Consider the following 20,098-nt stretch of genomic DNA (forward strand, 5'->3'; position numbering starts at 1 on the left):
AAAATAAAATACTAAATGCAAAAAAATAAACAAATAATAAAGACAACTTTGCCTATATTCATAGCCTTCTATGGGAGGTAAGAGAAGGAAGTCATTTGAACATGTGATTGTATACTCAAGAGAGAAGGAGTTATAATACTAAATATAAGATACAGATGAGAGACATAAAAAAGGGAGAGATGGAGATGCAGATATGAGAGACAGAGAGAGAGAAAAAACAGAAAAGGGAGAAAGAGAGAATCAAAGTGAACTATGAAGTCAAATGGGAAAAGATCATTACTGAGTAGGGGATTATTTAGTTACAATTTTGTTTTTGTCTTGGGCTTTAATAGATGCATGAAAACTCCAAAGTTCCAAGGAAAGTACCTTGCACATAGTAAGCACCTAAAATGTTTACTTGTGACTTTTGAAATGATCTTTGTCTTCTCGAGGCTTATGTGGGAGATAAGACAAATGCATCATTAAGCATAGTTACTTGGTTGGTTGTTGTGATTCATTCTTGAAGAGTTTTAAAATAACATCACTATGTTAAAGTCACATTACAGTGTGTCTGACTGTGGCTGATCAAAACAATCTGATCTCATAATCCTCTACCATAGGTCTGGCACAAAGAATACATGTGAACATTTGTGTTGGATTCTCTAAATTTGTGCATCTTGTGGTTCTTCTGAACTACTTCAGTTCTGCTTTGCCTACAGACTGCAACACTTTCTCTGATGAGGACATGCTATGCTGGACAGTCCTGTGCTATGTCTTCTATGCCATTAAATAAATTACAAAGTTCTTAAGAGAGACCTTGAGAGTGTCCTCATATCACTTTTTCTGGCCACCATGTGAGTGCTTGCCTTCTGTGAGTTCTCCACAAAATAGTATTTTATGCAAGTGTAAGCTTGCACTTGAACAATGTGACTAGCCCATTGGAGGTGCACTTCTTGCAGTAGAGTTTGCATGTTGGACAGTTTAGCTCAAGAGAGGACCTCAGTGTCTAGTATCTTACTCCACAAGGTGATCTTCAATATGTTCCTAAGACAATTCCATTGCAGGTGATTCAATTTCCTGGCATGGTGCTGGTATACTCTTCAGGTTTCACAGGTATACAGCAATGAAGTCAGCACAGTGATTCTATAGGCCTTCAGTTTGGTATTCATTTTAATACCTCTTCTCTCCCATACTTTCCTTTGGAGTTTCCCAAATGCTGAGCTAGCTATGACAATATGTGCATCCACCTTAATATTAATGTGCACATCCCTGGAAAGTATACTGCCAAGGTAAGTGAACTTATCCATAGTATTTAAAATTTCTCCATTTATCATAACTGATGTTTCCACCTATGGATGGTGTGACACTGGATGATGGGAAACCTGTGTTTTCCTGGTGTTAATCATTAGAACAAAATTAACACAAGCAGCAGAAAGTTGAACCATACTTTTGTTGCATCTCATTTTCAAAGGCTGCATTGAATGCCATTTTAGCATACATATTTCTACAAACCAAAAAAAAAAATGTATCAAGATTCCTTCCACTTTAGTCCTGGCTTTTAGCCTTTTCAACTTGAAGAATTTAACATCAGTGTAGTAACTGGCCTTGATTCTTTGTTCATCCTCATTGAACACATTTGACAACATTGCTGAAAACATCATGCTAAAAAGTATGGGAGTCTTGTTTCACTCCATTGGTGACTAGGAAAGCATGAAAGCATTGCCCATTACCCAGAACCCAAGCAAGGTCATGTAATTGACATGCAACTGATGAATTCCTCCAGACAACCACATTTTTACATAATTTTCCATAAGCCCTCATGACTGATAGTAACAAAGGTCCTTGTCAGGTCTACAAATGCTGTGCATAGATCTCTGTCCTACTCCTGGCATTTTTTCCTGGAGTTCTCAGGTGTAAAAAACCATATTAACCATTCTTCCACCATTTCTAAAGCCATGCGTGCTCTCATGTAGCTGACCATCTTTCAGGTGAAGAATAAGACTATTAAGGAGGACTCTGGCAAGAATCTTGACAGCAATGACTAAGAGAACCCTGTCCCAATGATTGTCACAGGACAATCCATTGCCTTTACCTTTATAAAGATGGACAATGGAGTCATTCTTGAACTCCTGGGGGGATAACCTCTTCTTTCCATATAAGACTAAAAATTTTAGTCAGCTTGTGTATGAGCAATGGACCCCTGACAATGTAAATCTCAGCTAGAATAGAATCAGTGCCAGATGCTTTGCTACAAGAGAGGAGCCTAATAGCATTCAAAACCTCTCCTTCAGTTGTCAATTTATCAAGAGAGGGGTTGAATTTAACCTGAGGTAAACAGCCAATGTGTTTGGCATTGATTGATGATGATCTATTGAGAATACCATGGAAATGTTGAGGGGGCAGCTAGGTGGCACAGCGGATAGAACACTAGCCCTGGAGTCAGGAGGACCTGAGTTCATATCCAGCCTCAGACACTTGACACTTACTAGCTGTGTGACCTTGGGCAAGTCACTTAATCCCAATTGCCTCACACACTCACACACACACACACACACACACACACACACACACACATTGTTCAGCCCATCTCTCAAGGATTATATACTTATCACTAATCAATGTGGATCCATCAGCACTGATTAGTTGAGATGCAACATATATCTTTGACTCCTAAATAGCCTTTAGGGCATCATGGAAGCACTTTGAATTGTTACTATCAGTGTAAAACTGAGTTTCCTCTGTCTTCTTACTGAGTAAATAATCTTATATCCTTCTAAGGTTTGCACATGGTTTACTTTTGATGGAGTTTGATAGAGAAACTATCCAGCTAGTAAAGCCTGTGGAGTTCTTTTTTTTATTTAGCAGATTCTGAATTTTCCCATCATTTTCATCAAATCAGTCTTGATATTTGCAAGTGTTCTAACTCAGAAGAACAAATGCTATGTGGTATAACAAATTTCTGAAAAATCCCCACTCTTTTTCTATTCCACTATACCAACCATGTGTTGGGATCAACATTTCCTCCAAGTTAGCAACAAACTGCTCCTGCTCAGAGAAGGTTTCTAGATTGTTGACATTAAATCTTCTGGTGGTCATTTTTCCTTGGTGCTACCACTTTTGTTGAATGTGAATATTTAGCTTAGAGAAGACATCTATGATTAGCCCAGAATTCTGCACCATATATTGTTTAGTCACTTTCACATCCTGTCTGTCTCTTCTCCTTACAATCACATAGTCTATTAAATTCCAATGTTTACTGTGGGAATGCATCCATGAAGATATATAGAATCATATTAGAAGTAAGTATGCTAAAAGTCATTATACATATTACAAGGATTCAGAAGAAGAAGATATCTATACTGGCTTTATTGATGAGGAAAGGATTTTTTGGAAAAAGTAGCCATTTCCTGGTCCTTGGTTTCCATTCTAATAAATTTGTATCAGAGAAAATGAGAGAAGAGCATTTGAGTAGACAGCAAGAATACAACAAAAACTAGCATTTATAAAAACGTTACTCCCCAGATCTCTATTTGAGGAACCACATCTGACAGCTTTGCTTACTTCTAAGTAAAGGTTTAGGCTCATAATTCATCAGATTACTTTTATACCTATAGCCCAGTTGTTTTCTCACACTTAATATGCTTCTGTCCTCCTCTGATTTCTGAGTTCCTTTTTGGAGGTACATTTTGAGAATGATCCAATCAACCATATTGACTTCTCAGGTGGCTTAGTTCCTCACTCTGAACTATTTTTCATTTCTGCTCAAGAGGCCTTCTCACACTGGAGGTATCTCCCCACTTGCAGGCTCCTGACTTTCCAAATTATTTCCCACATTTTCCTGCCCATCTTGTATATCACCTGCAGAATAACAGGAACTTATACATAATACACTTCCACAAATGTACTCAGATACCCAGAAATGTTTTATAGTGTTTCCATAAGTCGGTGACTACTGCTAATGCTATGACAGGGTTCTTTCACATTGTATGTAGAAAGCTAATTAGGAGGTTACCCTAACATTTAGAAGACTGTTAATACAGGTCTGGAGTAGTACAGTAAATGTAAGAATAATTAGTAGTTGGGAGTGAAGGAAATACCTATTTATTCTTCCTAGGAATAACTTTAAAATTCTAATATACATAATGTTCTTCACAATGACCAAAATAGTGATGCATCACTACTAATATTATTCCTATAATACAGAACAGAATACAGGTTCAGAAAATATTATCCTTGTCACTTAAGCCTTATATTTGTCTCTTCTATAGCCTATTTCTCTGATCATTCTAGTATATTATGTCACCTACCATTAGCCACATTAAAAGGAACACAATTTCAAAGAGACTGTTGTTTCTTGTGTAAATAAAAAAGCAAACAAATAAAAGCATACAAAATCTCACACACACATATATGTATGTATACATACATATATTATTGTCTTTTATAATTTTCAGAAAAAGGTAATGCTTCATTGTTTCTGTTAGTTTACATCTTTTTTGGACTTTCTTATTAGGTAATTAAGAAGGAGTTTTAATCTTTAACAACTGGCATTTTTTCATTAGCAAACTAATTGGTTGCAAAATCTTTCTATGATGAAGCATGATTTGAGCGATTATTTGAAATGTAACAAGTTCAGAATGTGATAATTCATTGTTATATAAACAAAACCTATTTAGAAAGATCCATGTTCATTATATAGTTATGCTTCATTTCTTGCATTTTTCCTTAGAAGTTATTAATGAAAGTATGTCACATATAATGCATTTTTCCCTGTATTATGTAGATCAAAAATGTTGGAGTCATTAAGAACATAGGGGACTACAACTAATTTATAATTAAAACCATAAAAATTAACACCTAATAACTAGTTCTATTTTCCATTAAAAGAGCAAATTATTATTTTCTAAATGCTTCAAGACTCTGTCACTGTAGGAGAGAAATTAGTGGTAATAGTGACAGAAGGCAGATGTTTTCTGCTCAAATGACAATAAGTTAACCAGAAATAATTGATGTTATAGAAAATCATGATAAAAGTATATCATTAACATTCATAATGCTATTAAAATTCAAGTTATAAAAATTGACTTATAAAGAAAACTTTTCACAATAATAATCCAATAATAAGAATCCTGAAACAGAAAGCCTATGCATTTAATTTTAGAAAAATAAAATATGCACATGTATAATTTGGAAGGGGGGCATATGATTTCTTTGCCATAAAATTCCTTTTACAATTCTCATGGCACCTGATCTGAAATGGATTAGGCTTAGAAAATCACTTGGAACTTTCAATAGTTAATTGACTTACTCAGGAACCCAAAGACAGGAAAACATGTATCAGGAGCAATGTTTGATTGCATGTCTTTCTTATTTGAAGGTCTGCACTCTAGTCACTACATCACTTTGCTTTTTGTATTCTTATACACTATTTCATATAGTATGTACATTTGTAAGAATTTCTAGCATATGCTCTTGTGTTAGCTAATTATTGAGAATATTTACAAAAATACATGCTTTATCAAACACAGATGAATAATGACTTTATTATAGTTAATGCTTTATAATCCATTTCACAGTTCTGTTGTGACCAGTGACTAAGAAAAAAACAAAACAAAACATTTTTACCTTTTCAAGTATATTTAAGTGATTTTGTGAATACCTGATTTTAATGACTAAGAACAAGAAGCATTCATGAGTTGGATAACTGCCAGGACTTAACACTGTTTTATTAAATGTATCATATTAAAATCCATTTTGGAACTTCCAGAAATGAATAGAAACCATCCCACCTCCCTGTATGGTTTTTAGGGGAAAAATAAAAATAATTGGGAATGAATGAGTGGGATGAAATTAACATCATACTTGAGATTAAACTCCTGTAATAGAGCTTCTGTGCTGTTCAAAGGAAAAGAGATTACAAAGGCCATAGTGAGAAAATGGACATGCTCCAACATATTCAAAATCTTCCCCTCCTTGGGGACGTTGAGTTATGTAATGTAGCTCCTCCTGTTAAGGGCATAAATAGCTAAGTAAAATGTATTCTATTGTAATTCTATATGGTGCCATGAACCCCAGAGGATACATGTTTGAGATTTAGATGATTCTACTATATTGAATCCCTCAACTCCCTTCACCATGCATAGATACCTCTGCACCCCTGAAGCTACTCTCAAGAGGAATTATGAAATGCAAAATGATTATTTAGAAAAAAAATTGAGGTTGTGCCTCCAAAGAGTATATGTAGATAAACTCTATTGTAGGGAAATGAGAAGTACCATGAAATTCTAATTAATTATTATAGCAAAACAAAACTGTTATTTTTGCAAATATACAAAATAAGGAACATGGCTCAGAAGAAAGGATATTGGAAAAATTCTGTGAACTTGGGCCATTCAACTTCTCTGAGCATTAGTTATGAAATGAGTTCGATAATACCTGCCACTTTCATAGTTACTTTATCACATAACATAGTAGCTATGAAAGTGATGGGAGAGCTCTAAAACTTACACCAATAGAAGCCAGTGTGAATACACATTCTTTGTTTTTCTACAGATTTGACATCCATTCCCAATTGTTTCTAAATAGCAGTATTCATCCCTTCCCTTAACACCCATCTAAATGTATCATAAAAAAGGCAACACTGGTCACAGCCTAGTAAGATTTTCATCCTTTTCTCCAAAGGGGATTAGGACAGTGCATAACAGAGCTGTAAGTGGTTTACAGGAAGCCAAATTCAGATAATATGAAAAGGCATTATGAAGAACACCTGTGCTAGCCATGAATGGCTAAATACTGCTTTAAATTCAGCCCTTTCAAATGCAAATTAATCCAGCTTTAAAAAGAAAACAAAGTACACCTCAATAGAGTTGGCTCGAGTGACATAGAATCATAATATCTTCTATTTGGAATTGTGTTAGGTAGTCATATAGTCCAGGCTCCTATAAAAATTATTTATATATTCATTATGAAAATAATTTTCAATATCTTCTATTCTCCTACAAGAATCTTAACTACTCAGATTCCCATATGACTTGAATACCCTAAGGCTCCAACCCCTGCATCAGAGATGATGGCAGTTGCATTCTCATTTCATCTGTAACTCCTTACTAAGAAATCTCAATTTTGTTCTAGCTGTGGAAAGGGTAACCATTAATATAGTTTATATTTGGGGAGATCACAATTAAGGTAGCTCATAATTAGAATTGTTTTAGGGAACTGGTAAACTCCCTATGAGTAGTGGCCAAATAGAACCTGGACAACCACCTTAAGGATTTAATAAATAATTAATGATATTAAATATTAACAATATGGAGGAGACATGGTTATTATTAGATTTTTAACAACTACAGATTGTGAGGAAAGATTATAGAATTATAGAGAAAAGCAAGAATAGCATATGGATATAGGAATATTTAAGAATTTTTCCTAGGATCATAATCCTAGTAGTATTAGTTAAGAAAGGAAAAGAAAGAGAAACGTTCCGGACTATGAAAGTTTCTCAATATCAGGCGAAGGAGTTTGATCTAATGAAAGGCAGTGAATATAGGAGAAATATTAACTGGTGTATTTAAAAAGGAAATTAATCTAAGACTTAGAATAAAGTAAAACTAAGAGATAAAAACTAAAGATGAAATCATAAGTTTGGAAATGAATAGTTTAGTTTAGTTTAGTTTGAAAAAGTTTGTGAAGGAGTCTAGACTGAAACAATCTTGTAAAGGGGGTAAATGTTGGACTTCTGAGGGCAGAAACTGATTGCAAAATGGAGCAATTCCTTGGCTGAACTCTCCCAACTTTCTCCTCCAAACGATTTAAAAATAATACCTCAAATTGAATTTCGAAGTGGTTGTTGCAGCATTAGACAGCATAGGAGGTGGGAAAGAGAGATTTGTGACACAGAGGTGAAGACCAGCTCAGATTCTTGGAACATAAAACAACACTGGTAGAACTAGGTGGTGGTGATAGAAGCAGTAACAGCCTTAGATGCTCTCAAGGTAGAGAGCGTAAGGGCACCTGGGACCTGCTCAGAAGGAAATTACAGGGGATCACTTTACTAGTACTGGACATAAGACCAAACATTTTCTGGCAACTCTATCTATAGCCACTTGAAAGGCAGGGAGGAGCATTTTCTGTTCAAGAAAGTATGGAATCACTGAGAAGTAGTGTCATTTTTGGTCAGAAGGAATCAGGGATTCTGAAGAATAGTATCAGTTCCCTAAGAGGACTTTTCTGTTTATGGACCACAGTGCAGAACAAGAGAACAGTAAGCAAACCTCTCTCCAGACCACAAAATTATGGAAGCATCAAGATTTTCCAAAACCCTAGAATTATGTTGGGAAACAAAACAATAACAACAACAACAACAACCAGAAAGAAAGAAAGAAAGAAAGAAAGAAAGAAAGAAAGAAAGAAAGAAAGAAAGAAAGAAAGAAAGAAAGAAAGAAAGAAAGAAAGAAAGAAAGAAACCTGAAGTTTCAGATAGCGCTCCTCCCTCCCCCATGTTGAACTGAGCCCAACTTTAACATAAAGTACAAAATCAAGGATTAAGCTGGGGAAAAATGAGCAAACAAAACCAAAAAATTTATTTCTTTTTCTATTCTTGTTTTAGTAAAACTACCATATTTGTAATTCTATACAAGAAAACTTTGTTAAAAGTAAAAACAAAAATAAAAGAAAGTGAAAAACAGTATGTTTCAGTCTCTTCCATCAATACTATCAGTTCTTTGGAGGTGGGTAGTATGTTTTATCAATAGCCCTTTGGGATTGTCTTGGATTATTGTATTGTGGAGAATAGTAAAGTCATTCAGAGTTCTTCATCAAAAAATATTGCTCAGGACAGCTAGGTGGTACAGTGGATAGAGCACCAGCCCTGGATTCAGGAGGACCTGAGTTCAAATCCAGCCTCAGGCACTTAACAATTACTAGCTGTGTGACCCTGGGCAAGTCACTTAATCCCGACTGCCTCACACAAAAAAAATATTGCTCTCTGTGTACAATGTTTTCTTGGTTCTGCTCACTTCACAATACATCATTCCATACATATTATTCCAGGCCTTTCTGAAAAAAAACAAAATTTAAAGAGAAATCTGACCACAAAAATTTTCTATGACAAAAGTGGAGATCTACAATATGACTTGTACATAAATACAGAAGGAAGACCTAGAATATGAATTTCAAAATAAAATAGTATTGGCAGAGGAAAAAATATGTAAAGAAATACAATAAAAAGAAGAAAATGATGAAAAGATAATTAATAACTTGGTAAAAGAAGCACAAAAATATTGGGAAGGGACAGCTAGATGGCTCAGTGGATGGAGCACTGTCCCTGGATTCAGGAGGACCTGAGTTCAAATCCAGCCTCAGACACTTGACATTTACTAACTGTGTGACCCTGGGCAAGTCACTTAACCCCAACTGCCTCACCAAAAAAAAAAAAATTAAATTAGGAAAAAGATAATGCCAAAAGACGTATAGTGGAAAATGGTCTCCACATTCAGAAAAAAGAACTATGGAGTATGATTTTAGATTGAAGCTTACTATTTCCAGTTTTGTTGTTGCTTCATTGTTGTTGTTTATTCTTTCTTATGTTTTTTTCCTTTTGTTCTGATTCTCCTCTTACAACATGACTAATGTGGATTTATGTTTAACATGACTATAATGTATAACCTATATCAAATTGCTTGCTGGTCTCAGGAGGGAAGAGGGAAGGGAGTTTGGGAGAAAAATTTGTAACCCCCCCAAAATCTTTACATGCTATAAGAAAACATTTTTTAATAAAGTATTTTATTTATTTTTTGCCATTACATGTAAAGATAGTTCACAACTTTTGTTCATACAAGCTTTCCAATTTCAGATTTTTCTCCCTCCCCTCCCTCCCCCTTCCCCTAGACAGCAGGTAATCTGATATAGGTTTTATATATATAACATTAAACATATTTCTGCATTAGTCATGTTGTAAGAGAAAAATCAGAGCAATGAGGAAAAACCTTAAATAGAAAAACAACAAGAACAGCACCAAAAAACAAAAGAAATAGTATGGTTCATTCAGCATCTATACTCCATAGTTCTTTTTTTTCCCTGGTTTTGGAGATCCTCTTCCATCATGAGTTCCCTGGAACTCTTCTGTACCAATGCAATGGTGAGAAGAATATAGTCCATCACAGTAGATCAACACTCAATGTTGATGATACTGTGCACAGTGTTCTTCTGGTTCTGCTCATCTCACTCATCATCAGTCCATGCAAGACCCTCCAGGTTTCTCTGAACTCCTCCTGCTCATCGTTTCTTACAGCACAATAGCATTACATTACATTCATATACCACAACTTGTCCAGCCATTCCCCAATTAATGGGCATCCCCTCAACTTCCAATTCCTTGCCACCACAAAAAGAGCAGCTATAAATATTTTTGTGCATGTGGGTCCTTTTCCCCTTTCCATAATCTCTTTGGGAAAAAGGCCCAAAAGTGGTATTGCTGGGTCAAAGGCTATGCACAGCTTTATAGCCCTTTGGGCATAATTCCAAACTGCTCTCCGGAACGGTTGGATCAGTTCACATCTCCACCAACAATGCATTAGTGTTCCAATTTTCCCACAGCTTCTCCAACATTTATTTTTTTCTTTTTTGTCATTTTTAGCCAATCTGATAGGCATCAGGTGATACCTCAGAATTGTTTTAATTTGCATCTCTCTACTCATTAGAGATTTAGAGCATTTTTTCATATGGGAATAGATAGCTTTGGTTTCTTCATCAGAAAACTGCCTGTCCATATCCTTTGACCATTTCTCAGTTGGGGAATGACTTGGATTCTTATGAATTTGATTTAGTTCCCTATATATTTTAGAATTGAGGCCTTATCAGAAGTACTGGCCATAAAAATTGTTTCCCAGCTTTCTGCCTCCCTTCTAATTTTGGATGCATTGCTTCTGTTTGTACAAAATTTTTTTTAATTTAATGTAATCAAAATCATCCATTTACATTTCATAATATTCTCTATCTCTTGTTTGATTATAAACTCTTTTCCTTTCCAAAGATCTGAAAGGTAGACTATTCCTTTCTCTCCTAATTTACCTATGGTATCACTTCTTATGTCTAAATTATGTGTCCATTTTGACCTTATTTTAGTATAAGGTGTAAGATGTTGGTCTATGCCTAATTTCTGCCATACTATCTTCCAGTTTTCCCAGCAGTTTTTGTCAAATACTGAGTTCCTCTCCCAGAAGCTGGAATCTTTGGGTTTATCAAACACTACATTACTAGTGTCATTTACTACTGTGTTTCCTGTGCCTAGCCTATTCCATTGATCCTCCACTTTATTTCTTAGCCAGAACCAGATAGTTTTGATGACTGCAGCTTTATAGTAAAGCTCCAGGTTTGGTGCCGCTAACCCACCTTCCTGTGAGTTTTTTTTCATTATTTCCCTGGATATTCTTGATTTTTTGTTTTTCCAGATGAATTTTGTTATTATTTTTTTCTACCTCTATAAAATAATTTTTAGGTAGTCTGATTGATATGGTACTGAATAAGTAAGTTAATTTAGGTAGTATTGTCATTTTTACTATATTAGCTCTGCCTATCCATGAGCAATTGATATCTTTCCAATTATTTAGATATGATTTGATTTGTGTGAAGAGTGTTTTTGGTAGTTGTGTTCATAGAGCTCCTGGCTTTGTCTTGGCAAGTAGACTCACAAGTATTTTCTATTATCTACCATTACTTTAAATGGAATTTCTCTTTCTATCTCTTGCTGCTGGACTTTGTCGGTCATGTATAGAAATGCTGATGATTTATGTGGATTTATTTTATATCCTGCTACTTTGCTAGAGTTGTTAATTGTTTCAAGTGATTTTTGAGTTGATTCTCTAGGATTCTTTAAGTATACCATCATATCATCTGCAAAGAATGATAGTTTTGTTTCCTCCTTGCCTATTCTAATTCCTTTCTCTTCTCTGGTTGCTAAAGCTAACATTTTTAGGACAATATTAAATAATAGGGATGATAACGGACACCCTGTTTCACCCCTGATCTAATTGGGAAGGCCTCTAATTTATCTCCATTGCATATAATGCTTGCTGATGGTTTTAGGTAGATACTGTTTATTATTTTAAGGAAAGCTCCACCTATTTATAAACTCTCTAGTACTTTTATTAGGAATGGGTGCTGTATTTTCTCAAAAGCTTTCTCTGCATGTATTGAGATAATCATATGATTTTGGATAGTTTTCTTATTGATGTGGTTAATTATGTTAATAGTTTTCCTAAGGTTGAACCAGCCCTGCATTCCTGGTATAAATCCCACCTGGTCATAGTGTATTATCCTGGTGATCACTTGCTATAATCTCCTTGCTAACATCCTAATAAGATTTTAGCATCAATATTCATTAGGGAAATTGGTCTATAATTTTCTTCCTGTTTTTGCTTTGCCTGGTTTTGGTATCACCACCATATTTGTGTCATAAAAGGAATTTGGTAGAATTCCTTCTTCACCTATTTTTCCAAATAATTTGTATAATATTGGAATTAATTGTTCTTGAAATGTTTGGTAAAATTCACCTGTAAACCCATCTGGCCCTGGGGATTTTTTCTTAGGGAGTTCTTTAATGGCTTGTTCAATTTCTTTTTCTCATACGGGTTTATTTAAGGATTTTATTTCCTCTTCAGTTATCCTGGGCAGTTTGTATTTTTGTAAATATTCATCCATTTCATTTCAATTGTCAAATTTGTTGGCATACAGTTGGGCAAAATAATTCCTAATTATTGATTTAATTTCCACTTCATTGGTGGTAACATCACCCTTTTTATTTTTGATGCTGGTAATTTGGTTTTCTTCTTTCTTTTTTTTAATCAAATTAACCAATATTTTATCTATTTCATTGTTTTTTTCATAAAACCAGCTCTTGGTTTTATTGATTAATTCTATAGTTTTTTTGCTTCCAATCTTATTTTCTCCTTTAATTTTCAGGATCTCTAATTTAGTATCTAATTGAGGATTTCTAATTTGTTCTTTTTCTAGCTTTTTAAGTTGGATGCCCAATTCATTAATCTCCTCTTTCCCTTTTATATTCATGTAAGCATTTAGAGCTATAAATTTTCCCCTAAGCACTGCTTTGGCTGCATCCCATAGATTTTAGTATGTTTTCTCATTATTGTCATTCTCTTGGATATAGTTATTGATTGTTTCTATGATTTCTTGTTGGGCCCTTTCATTCTTTAGAATGAAATTATTTGTATTCCAATTGATTTTCATTCTACTTTGCCCTGGCTCTTTCTTACATGTAATTTTTATTGCATCATGATCTGAGAAGGATGCATTTACTATTTCTGCCTTTCTACATTTGACTATGATGTTTTTGTGCACTAATACATGATCAATTTTTGAAAATGTGCCATGTACTGCTGAGAGAAAGGTATATTCCTTTCCCCATTCATTTTTCTCCTGACATCTATCACGTCTAACTTTTCTAGTAATCTATTTACCTCTTTCACTTCTTTCTTATTTATTTTTTGGCTAGATTTATCTATTTCTGAGAGGGGGAGATTCAGATCCCCCACTAGTATAGTATTACTGTCTAATTCCTCTTATAACTCATTTAACTTCTCCTCTAAGAATTTGGATGCTATACCACTTTGTGCATGCACATTTAATATTGATATTACTTCATTATCTATAATACCTTTTAGCAAGATGTAATTTCCTTCCTTATCTCTTTTAATGAGATCTATTTTTGCCAGCACTTTGTCTGAGATAAGGATTGCTACCCCTGCATTTTTTACTTTAGTTGAAGCATAATATATTCTGCTCCAGCCTTTTACCTTTGCTCTGTGTGTATTTCTCTGCTTCAAATGTGTTTCTTGTAAACAGCATATTGTAGGATTCTGGTTTTTTAATCCACTCTGCAATTCACTTCCTTTTTATAGCAGACTTCATCCCATTCACATTCACAGTTATTGTTACTAACTGTCTATTCCCCTCCATTCTATTTACCCCTCCCTTTGTACTTTTCCCCCCTTTCACCCTATTCCTCCTCACCGATGTTTTACTTCTTACCTCTGCCTCCCCCAATCTGCCCTCCCTTTTTATCACTCCCTCCCTTTTCTTTACCCTTTTCTCCCTTGCTTTTGTCCTCCCTTCTATCAGTCCTCCCTTTCCCTTCCCCTTTTACTTCCCTAAAGAATGAGCTAAGTTTCTTTATCCCAATGAATATATATGTTATTCCCTCTTTGAATCAAATCTAATGAGAGTAGGGTTGAAGCAACGTTCACTCCTCCTTTCTTTCCCTCTATTGTAATAGTTTTTTTTTCCACCTCTTCATATGATGTAATTTACACCATTCCACCTCCCCTTTCCTCTCCTACCCATACACTTCCTTTTTAACCCCTTAATTTTCTTTGTATCATCACATTAAAGACAATTTATATTTATACCCTCTGTGTAAAGTCCTTCTCTCTGCCCAAATACATTTACAGTTCTTAAGAGTTATGAGTATTATCTTCCCGTGTAGGGATATAAACAGTTTAACCTAATTGAGTAACCTTTTTTTTTCCCCTCTGTTTACCTTTTTAAACTTCTCTTGAGTCTTGTCTATTAAGATCAAATTCTCTATTCAGTTCTGGTCTTTTCATCAGGAAAGATTGAAAGTCTCCAATGTCATTCAATGTCCATCTTTTCCCCTGAAAGAGAATGATCAGTTTTGCTGGGTAATAGATTCTTGGCTGCAATCCAAGCTCCTTTGCCTTCTGGAATATCATATTCCAAGCCTTGTGGGCCTTTAATGTTGAAGCTGCCAGGTCCTGAGCAATCCTGACTGTGACTCCATGATATTTAAATTGCTCCTTTCTGGCTGCTTGGAGTATTTTCTCCTTCACCTGATAATTCTGGAATTTGGCTACAATATTCCTTGGAGTTTTCCTTTTGGGGGCTCTTTCAGGAGGTGATCAGTGGATTCTTTCAATGATGATTTTATCCTCTGATTCTCTGATATCAGGGCAGTTCTCCTTAATCATTTCCTGGAATATGGTGTCTAGATTCTTTTTCTGGTCATGGCTTCAGGCAGTCCAGTGATTCTTAAATTGTCTCTCCTTGATCTGTTTTCCAGATCAGTTGTCTTTCCAATGAGGTATTTCACCTTTTCTTCTACTTTTTCATTCTTTTGATTCTGCTTGACTGATTCCTGGTGTCTCATGGATTCTTTATCTTCCAACTGAACAATTTTAATTTTTAAGGCATTGTTTTCTTTAATGATATTATGCAACTTTTTTTTTCCATTTGGCCAAATGAATTTTTTAAGGCATTGTTTACTTCAGTGAAATTATGCACAATTTTTTCCATTTGACCAGATGAATTTTTTAAGGGATTGTTTTCTGCCGTCAATCTTTGTGCTTCCTTTTGCAAGCTGCTGATTCTTTTTTCATAGTTTTCTTGTTTTGCTTTCAATTCTCTCCCCATTTTTTCTTCTACCTCTGTCAATTAATTTCTAAAGTCCTTTTTGAGCTCTTCCAGGAAGGCTTTTTGTTCTTGAGACCAATTCACCTTCCCTCTTGAGGCTTCACATGTAGGCAATTTGAGGGTATTGTCCTCATCTGACTTTGTGTTTGCTTCTTCCCTGTTGATACAGAAGCTCTCAATGGAGAGGGCTCTTTTTTGCTTCTTACTCATTATTGCAGCTTATTTTTTTAAGTTGAGGTCTGCTCTGGGGGCACCAGGGTCCCTATTTTGGAGTTCTTGTGCAGGCGTATTAGTGCTGTGCCACCGGCTTTTTACATACTGAGTCCTTTATGGTATGTGCAGTTCTCCCGCCTTGCACTTCCTGCTGAGTGTGTTAGGATCAGTGGCCCTAGTCGCGCCTATCTTGTTCATGGCCCTCCAGCTGGCAAGTTGCCTTCTGTGCTGGTGCAGGTAAGTTTTTCCACTGTTCTGCTGGGCCAACAGATTTTTGACCCAGGATCCAGGGCCCTCAGTTGTTTGGCTGTGGCCTGCAGCTTCTTGCTGACTTGCCCGACCCCCCGGCGCTGGGCTGCTGCCCTGCGCTTCGTCTCCCTTTTGCCAGAGTCAGACTGATGTTTCCTGAAGTCTTCTAAATTATCTCTGGTTGGAAGATTGTGTCTCTCTGTCTCTTTGCAGGTTCTGCAGTTTCAGAATCCATCCACAGGCTTGTTTTTTTTTTTTTAATTTTAGTGAGGCAATTGGGGTCAAGTGACTTGCCCAGGGTCACACAGCTAGTAAGTGTTAAGTGTCTGAGGCCAGACTTGAACCCAGGCACTCCCGACTCCAGGGCCGGCGCCCTTATCCACTGCACCATCTAGCTGCCCCCACAGGCTTGTTTTAATGTTCTTTTTGAGGGAACAGAAGGAGAGCTCAGGCAGCTTGCTCATTCCTCTCTGCCATCTTTGTGTTCCTTCCCAACAAAACATTTTTTTTTAATTAATTTAATTTAATTTTAAAAATATTTGCAAAAATAACACCTTAAAAAAGTAGCATAGGACAACAGAAAAATTTGGTAGTGTAACGATTGGATTGATACCACCTGCTGGAGCCTTACTGTAGAAAAGTTCCCCATGAAAGGAAGATCTTTGAGGACAAGAACATGAGTCTTTTCTTTGTCATCAGGAAGTGACCTTGGCTGGTGGGATGAGGGAGGGGGAGTCGGGCTTTCTGTCTCTTTCTCTTTCCTGAGGACTCCAGTGGAGAAGGGAGTGAGAAATGTGCTCTCCCTTTAATAGATAGATGAATGTAGGCCTCTCTCTCTCTCTTTACCAAATTCTTATTCTCCTTAATAAATGCTTAAAAGTCTAACTCTTGCTAAAGCTTATAATTTATTGGCGACCACTCATTAGATATTTTAGACAAAGTAGCTAGAATTTTAGCCCTTAACAGTACAAAACTTCACTGATGAAAATTGTGGGTGGGCCTGGGGAGTGTACAAAAACTCACTGAAGAAAATAATTCTTTAAAAATTAGAATTAAGCAAGTGGAAGCTAATGACTCCATTGGACATCAAGAAATATTAAAACAAAGCCAAAAGAATGAAAAAAATAGAAGAAAATGTAAATTATCTTTCTGGAAAGACAACTGACATACATATATATATATATATATATATATATATATATTTGAAAGAGAGAGAATTTAAAAATTATTGGAGTACCTAAAAGCCATGATTAAAAAAAAAAAGCCTAGTCATCATACTTAAAGAAATTATCAAGAACAAATGCCCTGATATTTTAGAACTAAAAGAAAAGAGCTGAGCATAAGCTCTCAGGGGGAAAATGGATATTTAATGTTAAAAAAAAGGATTCTAAAGGTTGTCAGATGAAAAGACCAGAGTCAAGGAAAAAATTTGTATGTCAAATAGAAGATTCAAGAGAACCACAAAAAAAGGTAAACATGGAAGAAAAATAAGGGACTCGATAAGCTTAAACAGTTTTCTTTTTTATGTTAGATGATATTTGTAACTTTGAGGAATTTAATAATTATTAGGATAGTTAGAATTATTCTATATAGATAGAGGGTGTGGAAGTAGGTTGAACATGTTGGCATGATATAAAAAAGCATAGGAAATAACGAGGGATGACAGGAGACAAAAAAGTAGAAAAATTATTTCACATAAAAGAGGAACACAAGGAATAGGGATTTTTGTTGTTTTTTGGGGGGAGGCAATTGGGGTTAAGTGACTTGCATAGGGTCACACAGCTACTAAGTATAAATTGTCTGAGGCCAGATTTGAACTCAGGTCCTCCTGAGTCCAGGGCCTGTGCTCCGTCCTCTATGCCACCTAGCTGCCCCCCAAGGAATAGTTTTTACAATATAGAGGAAAATGGTGGGAGGCAGGGTGATACATAAATGTCACTCATATCTAAATTGGTTAAAAAGGAAATATGTGTATGAATGAATTAGTAAAAATCCATATGCATGCATGCACACATGCATGTGTGTATATACATGCACGTGCAATTTACATGTGTATCTGTACATGCACATCATGCACATGTGTGTGCATGTGTGACTTGGAAAATAATATGTATATGCACATATGCATGTATATATGTTTATATATGCTATTATATATGTCCTTATATATGTGTGTATGTATATATGAATTTATTGGTCAAAGAAATCTATTGCCCAAAAGTGAAGCAAGAAGGGCAGAGTATAAGAAAAAGGATATGTATGTGATAAAATGGAGTGAAGATAAAATAAGGTAATGGTCAGAAGCAATCCAGACTTTAGAGGAGTTACAGCAAAAAAATAGAAAAAATGATAAACAGAAGAAAATAGGATAGAGGGAAAGGCATAGTTAGTAATCACAAATGTGAACAGCATAAACTCATCCATAAAAAGGAAATAGGTAGGAGAAAGGACTAGAAATCAGATACAACAGTATGTTGTTTGCAAGAAACATACTTGAAACAGAGATGCAAAGAGTTCAAATAAGGTGCTGAGACAGAATCTATCAAATGAATTTTTAAATGGCAGTAGTAGTAAGGATAAGCAATGCAACTGAATCCTGCCCCAAGTGCCAACCAAGGACCCCCTGTGGATCTCCTTCAAACCAGTTATCAGAACCTGTTATTGAGCTGAGAGTTCTGGAACCCACCACTGTCATCACTGTCATCACATGATCAATTTTTACATACATACATACATAACATACATCTCATACAAAGCAGATATAAAAATAGACCTCAATACTAAACATATATGTACCAAATGATATAGCATACAACTTCTTAAAGTCAAAGTTAAATGAATTATGCTAAACAATAGACAGTAAAATAATACTAGTCTAGGACCTCAGCTTTTCTCTCTCAGAATGACATAAATCTAACCATAAAATAAATTTAAAAGAGAAGTCAAAAAGAGACATAGTATCTAAAAAAATAAATAAAAAGGAAATAACCTTTGGTGAAAATTGAATGGGAATATAAAGGAATATATCTTTTTCTTAGCTGCATAGACACCTACACAATAATTGACCATGTGATGACACTGGTGGGTTCCAGACCTCTTAGCTCATAGAGAGTAACTGGTTATGACCACTCGTTTGAAGGAGATACATAAGGGTTCTTTGGTTGGCACTTGGGGCAGGATTCAGTTGCATTGCTTATCCTTAGATCTTAGTCATAATTGTGAGTCTCAGTCTCAAAGTGAGGAAGAGCATTAACAAACCAGAGGTTATGGTCACAGGGACCCTGATCACAGTTCCAGAATGGAAAAGAGCATTGTCGTGAGTTCACAGACCAGAGCACAGGCCAGGAGAGTAGTAAACACACCTCTCCCTAGATAATACCATCTTGAAAGAGTTGAAAACTTACAGGTCCCCAGAATTATCTCTGAAAACAGCTGCACAGAAAAACCCAACTCTGAAGTATGGGACAATGTCCCCTTCTTTCTGGAAACACAGTTATACTTCAGCATAGAGTTAAAAGTCAAGAAAAGGACTGGAAAATGAGCAAACAACAGAAAAAAGAGCCTGAATATAGAAAATTACTATGACAACAGAGAAGATCAAAACATACACACAGAAAACAATGAAGTCAAAACTCCAACATTCAAAGTTCACAGAAAAAAAAATATATGAATTGGCCCCAGGCCATGGAAGAGTTTAAAAAGGATTTTAAAATTAAGCAATGGGGGCAGCTAGGTGGCACAGTGGATAAAGCACTGGCCCTGGATTCAGCAGGACCTGAGTTCAAATCCAGCCTCAGATACTTGCCATGTACTGGCTGTGTGACCCTGGGCAAGTCACTTAACCCTCATTGCCCTGAAAAAATATCAATTAATAGAGGTAGAAGAAAAATGAAAATAATTCAAGAAAATTATTTTTTTATAGAAAATTATTTTTTTAAGTGTCAACAAGTTGGTAAAGGAGGCCCAAAAAATCCCAAAGAAAATAAAACCTTTAAAAACAGAATAGGCCAAATGGTAAAAGAGGCACAGCAACCAAAGAAGAGAAGAAACCCTTAAAAAGCAGAATTGACAAACTGAAAAAGGAGGTATAAAAGCTCACTAAAGAAAATAATTCCTTAAAAATTAGAATTAGGAGAGTGGAAGCTAATGACTTTATGAAACATCAAGAAAAACACAATCAAAAGAATGAAAAAACAGTAGAGGAAAATGTGAAATA

Source organism: Dromiciops gliroides, chromosome 1 (assembly GCF_019393635.1).
Source record: "Dromiciops gliroides isolate mDroGli1 chromosome 1, mDroGli1.pri, whole genome shotgun sequence".
NCBI classification, from domain to species: domain Eukaryota; kingdom Metazoa; phylum Chordata; class Mammalia; order Microbiotheria; family Microbiotheriidae; genus Dromiciops; species Dromiciops gliroides.